The sequence below is a fragment of the Ammodytes marinus genome (assembly GCF_949987685.1).
Source record: "Ammodytes marinus genome assembly, chromosome: 7".
NCBI classification, from domain to species: Eukaryota; Metazoa; Chordata; class Actinopteri; order Uranoscopiformes; family Ammodytidae; genus Ammodytes; species Ammodytes marinus.
This window is the reverse complement of record NC_137211.1, coordinates 4,262,542-4,277,541: the sequence shown is the minus strand read 5'-3', so window position 1 is coordinate 4,277,541 and position 15,000 is coordinate 4,262,542. Positions and strand designations below refer to the sequence as shown.

The window sequence follows — 15,000 nt, the reverse complement described above, 5'->3', positions numbered from 1 at the left end:
GCAGGGGGGGACACACACGCCCTACCCACTGAGCTACGTGCGCCCCAGAGAGTCTAGTCAATTAGTTACTCAACCATTTTTTTAGCCCCTTTTTCTGAAAAAAACGTATTAAATGGATTTTGAAAAAAGTTTTTATTGCTTATGATTTATGAGAGCAGTGACGAGCAGAGATCCTCCATTGACATACATTTTGTGTGTGTTTTGATCATAATAGTTTGGGTTATGAAGCAGTTAATGTGTTTACCACGGCGTGCAACAGGCCTCTATACCTGCACAGCGCAGTGCAAACACAATCCAGGACGTCCTGACATTCCACTGGGACGAAGATGAAGTGTAAAAGCAAACGTGGCCCGACACACAATCCACACACACACACACACACACACACACACACACACACACACACACACACGCGCACACACGCGCACACATGCACACACACACACACACACACACACACACACACACACACACACACACACACACACACACACACACACACACACACACACACACACACACACACACAAACACTTTAAAATAACTTCAACAACATCTTAAGGGAAATCATCAAAACAACACAAAGTCCACAGACAACAATGGAAACATGTCTTCAAAAGAAAAACATGTCTTTGTAGACGGGCTCTCCTCAAGCGGATCGCCGTGGCTACTAGCGGTAAATATTTAGGGAGTTGTCATGGGGACGCTCAGGATACTGTTTAAACAATCTACTATCGGAGACACACCGGGAGAAAAGATGGAGACACTGTATCATTACTGCTCCCATGCGGGGCCTTGACACAACAGGCACACACACACACACACACACACACACACACACACACACACACACACACACACACACACACACACACACACTACGCAAACAGTGCAACTAAAAATAGCAGTGTAGTTTTTTTTTTAGACTGTGTGTGTGAGTGAGTGTGAGTGTAGGTGTGCGTGTTTATGTGAATGTGACTTTGTGTAAGCATGCTGTGAGTGAGTGAGTGAGTGAGTGAGTGAGTGAGTGAGTGAGTGAGTGAGTGAGTGAGTGAGTGAGTGAGTGAGTGAGAGTGTGTGTGCGAGAGAGAGAGAGAGAGAGAGAGAGAGAGAGAGAGGGTTTGGGCCTATACAGATGGAGCTTATTCACTGGAACGGATTGAAATTCTTGCACAATAATTTTTCCAGTATTTATTTAAGATTTATTACCTGAATAATTTTGAACTATTTAAGGCGAGACACGGCAGGCGAAAACATGCTTTTCTCAAGCACACGTCAATTTTGAGATTTTTGTCTATTTCGCTTCCATAACATGTTTTCTTTCATATTAGTATAAAGGTCCAACATGTACATTCAGGTGTTTATTTGACTAAACCTTGTCTGTTTGCATCTGTATATTTCTCCTATACAACCAATTTTAATGGACATTATCTCAACATTAGTTTTTTTTTCCCCCAATACTCTGAACCAAAGATCTCAACTTCTGAAGCAGTTACATCGACTAAACTTTCCATAATCATTCTTAGCACTATTCAGAAGGTTAACACAGAAGATTTTGTTCATATGTTGTTTCATGTCTGATTTATGATACATTTTCATCCATAAATAATACATAACAAGATTAGGACTAGAACAATTAAGGTACTAAAAACACAAAAATTATTTGCAGTTTCTCAAATGGGAAGATTTGCTCCTTTTATTTATGTTATGATATTTTTATTGTTATTTGATTTATTCTTGAAGTATTTTGAACATATTGCCAAGAGATCAGGGGACATGTGACGGGCATTTTTTAATTTTTTATAATTTTTTGGCATTTTCAAGCTTTATTTGATAGTACAGAGTTGACATGGGGAGACAGAGAGAGAGAGGGGGGATGACCTGCAGTAAAGGTCCACGGGTCGGATTTGAACCCGTGACCACTGCAACAAAGGCCGGAGCCAATATGGTACACACTCTATCCACTACACCACGGGAGCGCCCCAATTCGTGGCCATTTCTAACTATTTACAGACATGACGTGTATTCCTAGAAAGGGGCACTGGAGCAATTTATTATTATTATTGCACTTCTATAAAGTTGGTTTACACACAAGAGAGGAATCAAAACAACAATGGGCCAATTCTAGTTGCTAGTGTTTGTCAAGCTCGGAAAATAAATATTAATAGTTGATGGAAAATAGTTATAAGTTATAGGCAATAAATGTGTGTGTGTGTGTGTGTGTGTGTGTGTGTGTGTTTTAGTGTGTGTGTGTGTGTGTGTGTGTGTGTGTGTGTGTGTGTGTGTGTGTGTGTGTGTGTGTGTGTGTGTGTACCCAAGCCTTCAGTGATAGAGCATTGATTTTATACCTTCTGCCATACGTCCAGGTTTTTTTCTTAGCAGTAGAATCAACAACTTTCTTGGGATTTTTCTGAGCTCCTGTGCCAGTGTCAGGGGGGGGGGCGACACCAGTTTGTAAACGCTGCCATACTGAGAAATACAGAGAGAGTTGTATGGAGCTGATAGGCTTAATCAACTTTGTGTCAACTTGTTTGGCGATGGCTTGAATGTAACCAACATTCATTTATATGAAAAAGTTACGCACTATAGCTTAAAGGAAAAAGTATTGATTTGTGGGAGTACTTTTCAAACTCAATACAGACTTAACCCCATATACAGTAACTGATTATTATTACTTTTTAAATTGGTATAAACAGTTCTTAGTGAATACCTGAATAAACTACATAGATACAATGGGCGCAGATTGAAAAGCATTATTTTCACTGATGGAAAAATTAGACCGTTTCAGAAACAGTAAAAAGAATTCAGCTTCTCATTGCGAGGATTTGCTGTTTTTATATACTGTATATTTGTTTAAAGGCCCTGGCAACCCAACTCCACTAAATCCTTGTAACTATGTTATTTGGGGGGGTAAACTGAATGCTAATATGTGTATGAAAGGTTTTAGGAATAGCTGTCAACCCGCCGCAAACAAACTGTCATGTCAGTTGGTCGACCATTTGAAAAATCCTGATTCTAATGTTGCCTTAGATCTTTATTTTTGAATATAAATATTTTTTTTTTACAAAGAACACAAACACACAACTGAAAAAATGAACATACACAAACAAAAAAGACAAAATAAAATAAACCACTAACATGGCGTATACTCTACTTAACAGGTTTCTAAGGACATCGTTTAAATTAAAAAGGTATATATATTTATATATATTATTTATTTATACAGGTAAATCCCATTAAGACCGAAGACTCTTTTACAAGGGAGACCTGTTTTCCTTTCCCACGTTACCATTCACACAGACATTTATACACCGATAGCAGCAGGCTAACTATTGACATTCACACGAGGCAAGGTGGGTGTTGTGTCTTGCCCAAGGACACAACAACCATGACACAGGTGGCAGGACGGGGATCGAACCTCCAACCCTTTGATCATCAGCCGACCCGCTCTACCACCTGAGCCACAGTCGCAAAAAAAAAAAAAAAGTCAAAATGGTGTCATGAAGGTCACTTCTTCAGTGCTGCTACATAGTCCAAGGAAAGTCAGCAGTTTTTATATTTTTACTGTCAGTTGCATATTTCTGGAGTTTGGGTTTGTTGACCGAAAAGAAAGCAACACGCTCACGTTGCCAAGTTCTCTGAGTGCAAGTAACGGGCATTTCTAATTGTTTCCTGAAGTTAAACGTAGATTCCTAGAAAGAGGCACTCGAACAATTTATTATTATTGCGCTTACATAAAGTTTGTTCGCTCACAAGGGACACATTAAATAACAATGGGTAAAGTCTAGGCACTACTGTTCAAGGCCCAAAGAAATGATTTAATATATGATGGAAATAATTATAAGTTACAGGCACTAAGTTAGAAAAAGTTCTGCATAATAAACATTTATATAATCCTGTTATGCAACATAGCGCAACCCTATAATGTTTAATGTACGCTGTGTTTTATCGTCTGCTTATTTTATTGTTTATTTGCCATTGTCTGTCAATTCATTCTTACTATGTGTTACTGTATCTTCTGAGTCGACTTATAGTAACATGACCTTTGCCAGCAGTTATCTTAAAGGTGCACTATGCAGTTTTAGTAGAGGGGATTTGTTGACATTTGCTAGTTAATTTACAAAACATACAGTACTTTCTCTACATTTAATTTCTTATTATTGAATTATTCTATAATCATGACTAAAAAAACTAAATTATTTTGAGACACCTGGAACCAAACGTAAGACTAGAATATGTTTGTAAACCAAACTGTGGGCCCTGCTGCTGTTAACAACAACGACAACAGTGAAACAGTAACTTTTCAGGAAGCTTTTCTAACTTCAAACAGTGTTCCAGGGATCTACATTTTCCCTGTGAGGAAAGTTTGTTTATTCAGTTATGATGAGAATATATCTTAGAAAATGTTCCAACTTCTCTCACACACCCAAAGTTACACCAGTGCACCTGTTAACTTATCTTAGGGTTGCAGCACACAAGTTGCTAGTCTTAAACGTGGCCAAAATACATTACGCAGAACGTTGAACTTGGAAAAAGTTAGAATTCTTGTAGGAGCCCAGAGAGAGAGAGAGAGAGAGTTTATAAATAGCCTGGAGCTGTTGAGCACACACACACACACACACACACACACACACACACACACACAGAGCCCAGTATAGGTGTTGAGCGGTGTTTGGCTGTGAGGTGGTGAGAGCGTGGAGCTGAATACTGGTGATGGTGTTCATGTAAAAGCCAAGAACACAGACACTCACACACACACACACACACACACACACACACACACACACACACACACACACACACACACACACACACACACACACACACACACACACACTGTTGAGTGAGGTGATCTTGATGCAACTTATTACTTGTGCATATCTTGTGACATTTGTATATCTTTTTGTCATAGGTAAAAGTAGGATAATTTTAATGAAACAGAATAGAGTGTGACTGCTCATCAGGGTAAAAGCTGACCAGAGGAAGGGGAAGGACCTTATATGGCCATAGGAAGGAGGTTACCGGGGTTCACCCGTGCAGGTGTTCTGGGATCATAGGAAGGAGTAGAGGAAGGGGAGAGGATTATATGGCCATAGGAAGGGGGCTACCTGGTCCCCCCGTGCAGCTGTGCCTTTTTCACTCCTCCCTCTCTTCCAAGTCTCATTGGTCCTCAGATTACTATATAACAGCTCGTTCTGAGCAGGACAAGGCCTTTTTGGGCCGCTTTTTGCAGGTACTACTATATACTCTATAGTTAGTCACGCTCTGTTCCAGCACACTCTATCTGTCCCTTTAACCATGGAGGCAGAAGAAAAACTTAGAAAAACTTTGTGAGTCCAAAATACTCTGAAAGAATTTTGACTTCGAAGAACTTAGAGGCAGAGTCTTTTAAAACACTTCTTTAAAACTCTTGAAACACAGATGACTTGGTAAAAATCTCTAAAACTTTAGGTGGGGATTATTAGAACAGGGGTCTGATAGAATGGTGATTGGAATTAATGGAGATTGGGTTGAGACAAGATCTCCCATTTACTGACTGGTGTCGTTAACAATCTTCCTTAAGTCCTTATCATTTTTACAGATTCAGTGGGATGTTAGATAGGGCTAGAGCGCAAGTTTAAAATCGGAGTGCATGCATAACTCTGGTCTTGTGCTTTGACAAATTGTGAAAAATACCAAGTTAACATCTACTAGGGGATAATGAGCAAATACTCCATTTTGATGAGTTTATAGGCATATAACCTCCTTTATTTTCCTTTCTTGTCCATTTTATGTAATATTTCTATACTCTCTTGTATTTTGTAAATAAAATCCCTTAAATGTTGTAAAGCCTCAGTTTGAATTAGTTTATAGCTGGAACAGAAGGACTTTAGGTATAGGTTTTTTCTACAAAGAGATCGTTTCCCCCCCGGGGAGGTAAGTACATTGACTCCACACTACGGCACATTACTGATTTAAAACAAACACAACCTCATAACAAATACCTTTTTTATCAAAGAAAGACAATTGTTTTTAATGGCTTCCCAGGTTTAACGCGTGTAGTTGAATGCTGAAAATAGTATATCTGTTCTATTTTATAGGAGGTGGAATTAATAAACATCGGGTACATAAAAATTACGGTAAATAACTTGTGAAAGATATCCTTTGCCTAAAATAGGGGAGTGATCATCAGGAGCAAATAGAAAGTGTTACATTTCACACCTAAACGAGATTCCTGAAATAGACGAATACGTTTAGAAGAATTGAAACGCTGAACACAGTGGGTTTAAGTAGGACACTTTTATTTATCTAAGAGAATCCCAAGGCAGTCTAGTAGTTAAGATCCCGCGCGCTCACCTCCTGGAGCCCGGGTGAGACGCTCAGCGGAAGCCGTGAGAGTAGGGAAGCTCTTTGATGGTAATAAGGGTTGTAGTTAAAGCATTGGGTTACAGGTTAGTTAATGCAGGTTTAATAGGACATAACTAATAAACTTAGATACTAGCTTTTCATTACAGATCAGACTTTGGAAGTCGAGATCGTAACATGGCGCCCAATGTGGGGCTCGCTGGAACATTGTTAGTTTTGTATGACTGGATAAATAACTGTTTTATCGGTAATAGGAATAACTTTGGGAAGCGGGCTTAAAATACAAGAACCGACTCCCGTGAGGGAAAGATTCTTTATCAACCGGCGAAAACAAGCCGAGGAAGCAATTGCGGTCTGCCAGACTGGGAGGGTCGATGTTTAAAAAGGGGTTTTTAATTTTGATAAAACAAATTGAAACCCACGAACCGGCTTTTTGGACAGAGGTTCTCGTAGTCTGCTTTGCTCATTCTTAGTAAACATACCTTATAACAGGAGGCAAAATACATTCTTTCTTTAAAAACTCGGCCGGGCTTTAGTTTGTCTGAGAAAAATGGGAAGTATGGTCTGTTAGGTATAGAGAACGGGGTGAGTGGAAAACCACACTGTGAGTAAACGATACTCAGGAGCGGACAGGATAGTGATTTAGTGGATGAGACAATTGTGTTCTGCGTACTAAGTTTAGGTGGTACTGGTACTTGTGGTCATTAGATTTTAATGATCGAAGTCAGGCAATGGGATATATTTGTAGCGATAAATATATTACAGTTCCCCTTTTAACTGATTGTATCCATTTTGGTGATCTCAGACAGTGGTGATTTTCTAGGTATCCTGATCAGCTGCCGTGAAAGAAATAGGGACCACGAAAGGACAAACGGCTTGAAACTACCATATTTACATTAAGGGCTGTTAAGCTTTTAATTTATATACGTGTTCATTTTTAATTGTTTTTAGTGGCTAGATTGTAGCTTACTTAACAATTAAGGATGGATGCGGTTTAACTCTGTATAGTCTGAAGAGGCAAACAGAGAGAGAGAGAGAGCCTATACGGCTTCCACAAGAGGAGAGAGAAAACTCTTTAAGAATAGGCATAGATTTCTTAAGTTAAATCTTGTGCTATTACTGAGCTTTAAAAATACTTTTTTCTTACACGAAACAAGAGTAGATTTTAAAGCTTCTAACTATTTTAATGGTAGACATAGTTTTACATGTTAAACTAAGAGGACCTACAGCCTTTGGAAACCATTATGATACAATAAGTTATCGTCTAATAGGGACTTTCACAATATAATTTCATTCAACTGTAGCATTAATGAACAAGCTAAAGTGGAAGAGAGGGTAATTCTTCCTTTTCTCCTTCTCCTCTGTGTGTATCGCCTTACATGCAGTCTACCGGCGCGTCTTTTTCACGTCTTGGCGTGAAACCAGGCTGTGAGTGCAGCACCCAGAAAGTCACAAAGAGGGGGAGAAGAGTTAACAGCTATTTCACCAGGGTTTTCTAAATTGTCAGAAAAATGCAATTCTAGAATAGGACCACAGTGAGAGAGTTTTGATCGCCTTTTGCTTTTAAAACGTATTAGGTGCAAAGATAGATACAAGTCCATTTGCGCATATGACAAGTAGCTTTTGATGAGACATTAGGAGCGCACCGCTGCTCAGAAGGCTCAAAAATCAACTTTCGACAAATATGGGGTAAAATAGTCTTATACGAGTAAGTTATTGAGTCCATCCGCTGATTTAGATGGTGATAAATGTGTGATCGATGGGTTTTTAACATTTAAACAAACTTTTACATTTTGTAAACGGGACAGCCACGGCTCTCACTTTAGATAGTGCGATCCACCATAAAGTTAGCGCTTGAGCAAACGGGGCATTTCCTTTGCGCCTTCACATTAAAAAGCATGATTAATAGCAAACGTAAGTAGGCTTTTATTTTGAAGCAGATAAAAACAGGAACATAGTTTTTCACATGAAGCGCAGATAGGCATGTCTTCTGTTTTAGTGGATTTAAAAATGGTAAAAATAGACAAAGCTTTCCATTTACACTACTAGGCTACTTGCTGCGCTCACACTAAAAACCTCATGAACGTTAGTGGGAGTCTTTCAGGCATTTATTTTCATTAAACATTCGTAGAGAAAGGAAAATGGTTTTTCAGAGCAAAGAGAAGAGACGGCTCTGAAGCTTTAACAGCGAGTCAGTATAGAAACAGTTTGAAATCAGCGCAGTAGAACTACTCGCAAAATATTCACAAACAATCTTTGTCATTTAGTCTACAAAGGTGAAGTAATCTATTTAATATAGGTTTAAGGTTTTATGGTTTGGGTTTTTAATGAGAGAAATAGATGTTCTGAAGATGATTGTTAAAGCAGTCAGACAGGATAGTCAATTGGTAACCAAGAAATAGGAATAGAAAGGCCTAAATATGGCTATATAACTTTGATTTTACATCAGAGTAAGAAAATGCACACCAAAGTAACCATTGAAATGGCCTCGATGAGTTACTCCTTGGTGCACACATTTTGTAGAACTTACTGAACACATATAAGATGTGGTTCATTTTAAAAGAGAACTTTGTTCTCATTCCGAAATGCACATACAACACAAGAGGTAAAAGAGTCAACACTGTGTTTGGTTGATGAGTTAAAGATACGACTGAGAATACTCCTTTAAGAAATTAAATAAAGTGGAGAAACCTTATCTCATTCTTCCTTGATTCAGTGTTGAACCCTTTTTAGCTCAATATACATTACACAATGCCGTGTGGAATATTGTCTGCCCCGGGGAGAGATTTTTATTTTTATCTTATTTAGATGTTTAACACATTTGTACATTTGTTTTGATCTCAGAGTGTGAAGAGCAGAAGTAAGCGTGGGTAGAGAACTTGTGCAGTTTTCCCACAGACCGTGCCTGGGAATTCACACCTTAGAGAAACAGGAGACCATATAGTAGCCATAAAAGTAATGGTCCTAGTTTACGGCGTCGATCCTTCCTTCCACACACTCTGAGATGATCTCTGAAGACACAGCTGGGGCTTGTGCTCTTTGAGTTTAAAACTTAATTTTTATATATTTTGCCTTTACTTTCTTATAGTCTAAGATCGTTCCTTCTTTTTGGTTTTATCTTTTTATATAATCACAGTATTCTCTATCGTAGAAGGTTTTTTCTCTCAGCTATTTTTTTTTGTTTTTCCAGCCGAGCGTGAAAACTGAAATTCCAAATAATATGGCTAAATCTTTAATTTTATGTTTTATTTAGAAAAGATTCGACTGGTAACCTTGTTTTCGCGGCTTTGGTTGGAGTTTAGAAAGCATATGGGCGGTTTAGGATCTCCGGTCCGACGGCCCATTGTGAGGTTGGCTGGAGCACCCGTTAATCTTTATTTTTGCCAGTCCAATCTTTCCCTTTTGTTTAATTCAAGATACGACAGGAAAAAACGTAGGGGGTTATTGTTTAGCACGGGTCAATTTTGAGATTTGTGTCTATTCTGGCTTCCACGGCATGTATTCTTTCATATTAATGTGAAAGAAGGGACCAAAAATAAGCGTTTTAAATGTTTATTTTACTATATATTTTATTTTTATTTTTTATTTTTTCCCTTGCGTCTGAGGTTTGCTACAAGGGTTTGCCAAAAATGAGCATTTTAACGTAACATACAGCAGCGCGACCGCTGTCTGACTCTTAATAACCATGGTACTGTTAGAAAGCTCTGTATCTGAAGTATAATCTTATCGAATCAAAATATGGACATTTGCTTTTGATTAGTAACAAATAGTGAAAGTGTGAGGAGTGATTTGGTGCAGTGAGCGCAACCTGTTTGGCTGGTGCGCGTATTGATTCGCCAGAAGGCATCACGGGACCTGCTCTGGTTGACGCGGGAGAGTTTGAAAATCACAAAATAAAATGGTAAAAAACGCCGAAACTAGTCCAAACTAACACAAAATAAAGACTGATTTATGTGGATACGGACATTAGATGATTGCCTTTTGAAGGGGAGAAGTGTTAAAGACATGTAAATGATTCCAATCGATCACGGCGGAGAGACACAGTCTAATAGAGCATGAGAGGGGGAGAAAGAGGGGAGAGTGCTGCGGCTACAGCCACAGTGGCTCGTAATGAATGTATCATGTTTTAATTAGCGTGTGGATGAAAATGTTTGTTATGCCATAGCATAGTTTATATGTTAAGCAGCGGTGTTGAGGGGTTTGGTCCTAATTCACTAAATTATTGTAGATAAAATCGGTGATTACCAGTAGAATTCACGTTTTTATTTTTATTTTTTATTTTTTTTGACGACAGTTTTCGCTGATCAAGTTTTCCAATACTCCGAGTCTGAATAAAGTGTCTCGGCTTCTAAACCACTGGCATCTACTAAACCTCCCAGTTTAAATTCATTGTCCTATTTTAAGAGGTTTTTACCCAAGCATTTGTTTATATATTGTTAGTTTGATTTATGAGACATTTTCCTCCTGAAAACATGCCAACGGTGCATTTCTAAAACGTAGGCTTTTACATAGTATTTTTTGATTTATTAAATACAAGGAAATTGTGTCCGAGATCTGTGGTGTAAAATCTTTAAAGACTAATATGTGGTAAACATAAAATAAAGTTCTAACTCTGGCTTCATCCAACATCTGGATTCTTTGGTTTAAAAGACAGGGAAAAATCCCTATTCACTTGGGGTGACTTAATTGAAGATTTGTGCCTTTGGGAGAATAAGTTATTATTTTTGTTTTACCTTAGTGGCTAAGACATGATTATAACGTGTTAGCTTTTAGTTTTTATTTTCAGTGCATGTCTGGAATAGACATTCAGAAACCTGCAATCTTTTGCATCTCTCAACTCTTTTGAAATCAAATCTGAGGGCTTGTCTGAGTGTCTTTTGACTAGGTGTTTTTATTCTATTTATTTTTTATTTTTAAAATGGATGAATACATAAACGATAAAAGGATTACACCGGAGATATTAGTTTCACTGTTACTTTTATTTTCATTTTCTTTACTACTGAAGTTGTGAGTGATTTGCTCCTTTCTATTGTTCTCTATTATAGAAGATTTTAGTTGTGCTACCTGATATTATGTGAGTACCCTATGAATATAGCATACGAGCATAACACCAGTTTCTATCTTTATTTTTATTTTATTGATGGATTACTTAAGTTTGATTTGCTACTTTTCTTTTAGTTTTCGATGGTGAGACATTCTCACTCTCCTTATGACAGATGGCTGTAGTGCCTGTTCATTAAGCATTAGGCTCTCTATATTCCAATACGAATCAATAGGATCCTTTCTAAAAGTCCTAAATACAACTTTATCAGCAGCCTTAGTTGGTGAATTGCATTTTCCTCTTACCTTGAGTAGTCTATTATATCACAACCATAGACTCTTAGTCTGCAGAAGAAATTGGGAGACTTCTGGGCCTACTAGACCTCTGACACATAGGCGTGACCTGATAGCTACGTCTCAGGCTGTGACACCTCCAAACCTGACCATCTCCTGTTCCATCTGGGTGAACTACACCATGTCTCCTGGAGGGAGAAGACTCATTCGCTTGCTGAGTGCTGTGTTCCATGGCACTCCTAACAGTCGGTGGGGGCCATCAACTCTATCCTGCTGTGGCGTCATTCTTGTCATGCAGTGGGCCTTTCTGCATCTGCCTGTCTTCCTGCGCTCTCAACTGGGCGCGACAAGTCTTCTATGATGTGGGCCAGGGGCAGGTGTACTATTCTAAGATCAGAAGCTCTGGGGACTGTTGGGAAGATGTCCTTTATGCTAAGCTTGGAGAAGATATCAAAGTGTGTAAGCCTGGTGACAAGGGCTGCCATCTTGCATATTGAGCAGACACTCAAATACTGACTAATCTACATACTCTGTGATTGAAGAAGGGGCTCGAAAGGCCTGAGGATACTCTTTTTAAAGTTAAGATCGTCGTGGGACTTTGTGTTTTTACATTTTTTGGACATTGCAAACTTAAGAACTTTTGATTGTACTGTCTGATGAACTCTTTACTCTGAATGGTGTCAGGATGTCATGGTTTTCTTACAGGTGTACTCTAATGTGTTTTGCTAAATGTTTCTTCATCTGTACGGTTGTGTCATGGTTGTATTAGCCTATGTAAAAGAGGGGAGTCTTTTAGTATTGTGTAGGCCTATACCCTTTGAGGTTGCTAGTTTTATCTTTAGTTTTTTTTTTATTTTAATAGGTTTTTGGTAATCCGTCACTTACTTATTTTAACTTTTTGATCTGGTGTTGTGTTTTTGCTCACTGAATTGGATTTTACCATTATGAATGTTATAATTACTATATTATTACGTTTATGCTTTTCTTTTTTGTGGTTCCTTTTTCTGGGTGCCTGTGATTTATTGTTATTTTCTATAGATCTGTTTGAGAAAAAAAAAAAAAAAAAAAAGATTATGAATTTTTTTTAATGTTTTTTTTGTTTTATTTTTTTATGATGAGGGTATTTGATATCTGGATGATGGTTGATTATTTACAAGTAATAAGTGACATGAGAGGGTGTTGAGTGAGGTGATCTTGATGCAACTTATTACTTGTGCATATCTTGTGACATTTGTATATCTTTTTGTCATAGGTAAAAGTAGGATAATTTTAATGAAACAGAATAGAGTGTGACTGCTCATCAGGGTAAAAGCTGACCAGAGGAAGGGGAAGGACCTTATATGGCCATAGGAAGGAGGTTACCGGGGTTCACCCGTGCAGGTGTTCTGGGATCATAGGAAGGAGTAGAGGAAGGGGAGAGGATTATATGGCCATAGGAAGGGGGCTACCTGGTCCCCCCGTGCAGCTGTGCCTTTTTCACTCCTCCCTCTCTTCCAAGTCTCATTGGTCCTCAGATTACTATATAACAGCTCGTTCTGAGCAGGACAAGGCCTTTTTGGGCCGCTTTTTGCAGGTACTACTATATACTCTATAGTTAGTCACGCTCTGTTCCAGCACACTCTATCTGTCCCTTTAACCATGGAGGCAGAAGAAAAACTTAGAAAAACTTTGTGAGTCCAAAATACTCTGAAAGAATTTTGACTTCGAAGAACTTAGAGGCAGAGTCTTTTAAAACACTTCTTTAAAACTCTTGAAACACAGATGACTTGGTAAAAATCTCTAAAACTTTAGGTGGGGATTATTAGAACAGGGGTCTGATAGAATGGTGATTGGAATTAATGGAGATTGGGTTGAGACAAGATCTCCCATTTACTGACTGGTGTCGTTAACAATCTTCCTTAAGTCCTTATCATTTTTACAGATTCAGTGGGATGTTAGATAGGGCTAGAGCGCAAGTTTAAAATCGGAGTGCATGCATAACTCTGGTCTTGTGCTTTGACAAATTGTGAAAAATACCAAGTTAACATCTACTAGGGGATAATGAGCAAATACTCCATTTTGATGAGTTTATAGGCATATAACCTCCTTTATTTTCCTTTCTTGTCCATTTTATGTAATATTTCTATACTCTCTTGTATTTTGTAAATAAAATCCCTTAAATGTTGTAAAGCCTCAGTTTGAATTAGTTTATAGCTGGAACAGAAGGACTTTAGGTATAGGTTTTTTCTACAAAGAGATCGTTTCCCCCCCGGGGAGGTAAGTACATTGACTCCACACTACGGCACATTACTGATTTAAAACAAACACAACCTCATAACAAATACCTTTTTTATCAAAGAAAGACAATTGTTTTTAATGGCTTCCCAGGTTTAACGCGTGTAGTTGAATGCTGAAAATAGTATATCTGTTCTATTTTATAGGAGGTGGAATTAATAAACATCGGGTACATAAAAATTACGGTAAATAACTTGTGAAAGATATCCTTTGCCTAAAATAGGGGAGTGATCATCAGGAGCAAATAGAAAGTGTTACATTTCACACCTAAACGAGATTCCTGAAATAGACGAATACGTTTAGAAGAATTGAAACGCTGAACACAGTGGGTTTAAGTAGGACACTTTTATTTATCTAAGAGAATCCCAAGGCAGTCTAGTAGTTAAGATCCCGCGCGCTCACCTCCTGGAGCCCGGGTGAGACGCTCAGCGGAAGCCGTGAGAGTAGGGAAGCTCTTTGATGGTAATAAGGGTTGTAGTTAAAGCATTGGGTTACAGGTTAGTTAATGCAGGTTTAATAGGACATAACTAATAAACTTAGATACTAGCTTTTCATTACAGATCAGACTTTGGAAGTCGAGATCGTAACAACACACACACACACACACACACACACACACACACACACACACACACACACACACACACACACACACACACACACACACACACACACACACACACACACACACACACACACACACAATCTCAATGGTCACAATCTCAAAATTGACCAGTGCTTGGATTTCGCCTCCTTCCGTGTCTCGCATTAAATAGTTGAAAATTATTCGGGTAGTAAATCTGAATAAACACTGGACAGGAGGCCAGCTGGGAGACAGGACAAGACGTTTCTCGTAACACGGAAAGTTTGTCTGGAGACTGGAATCCACTGTCCAGGGAACAATGAACTCACCGAATCCTCACATGAGAAACATCCAAGAATTTAAAAATAACTAAATATTACATAAGACAGATACAAAAACAAATTGATTTATAATAAAGAAATGTCATTTTTTTTTTTTTGGCATTTTCAAGCTTTATTAGACAG

The 15,000-nt window shown here is 38.4% G+C and overlaps 1 protein-coding gene across 1 annotated transcript in view; it reads right to left on the bottom strand.

Annotated features, from left to right (window-relative positions):
• The window catches only part of spryd3 (SPRY domain containing 3), a 72,254-nt gene that overhangs the window by 5,330 nt on the left and 51,924 nt on the right, over positions 1-15,000 (bottom strand). The gene's annotated exons all lie outside the window — the stretch shown is intronic.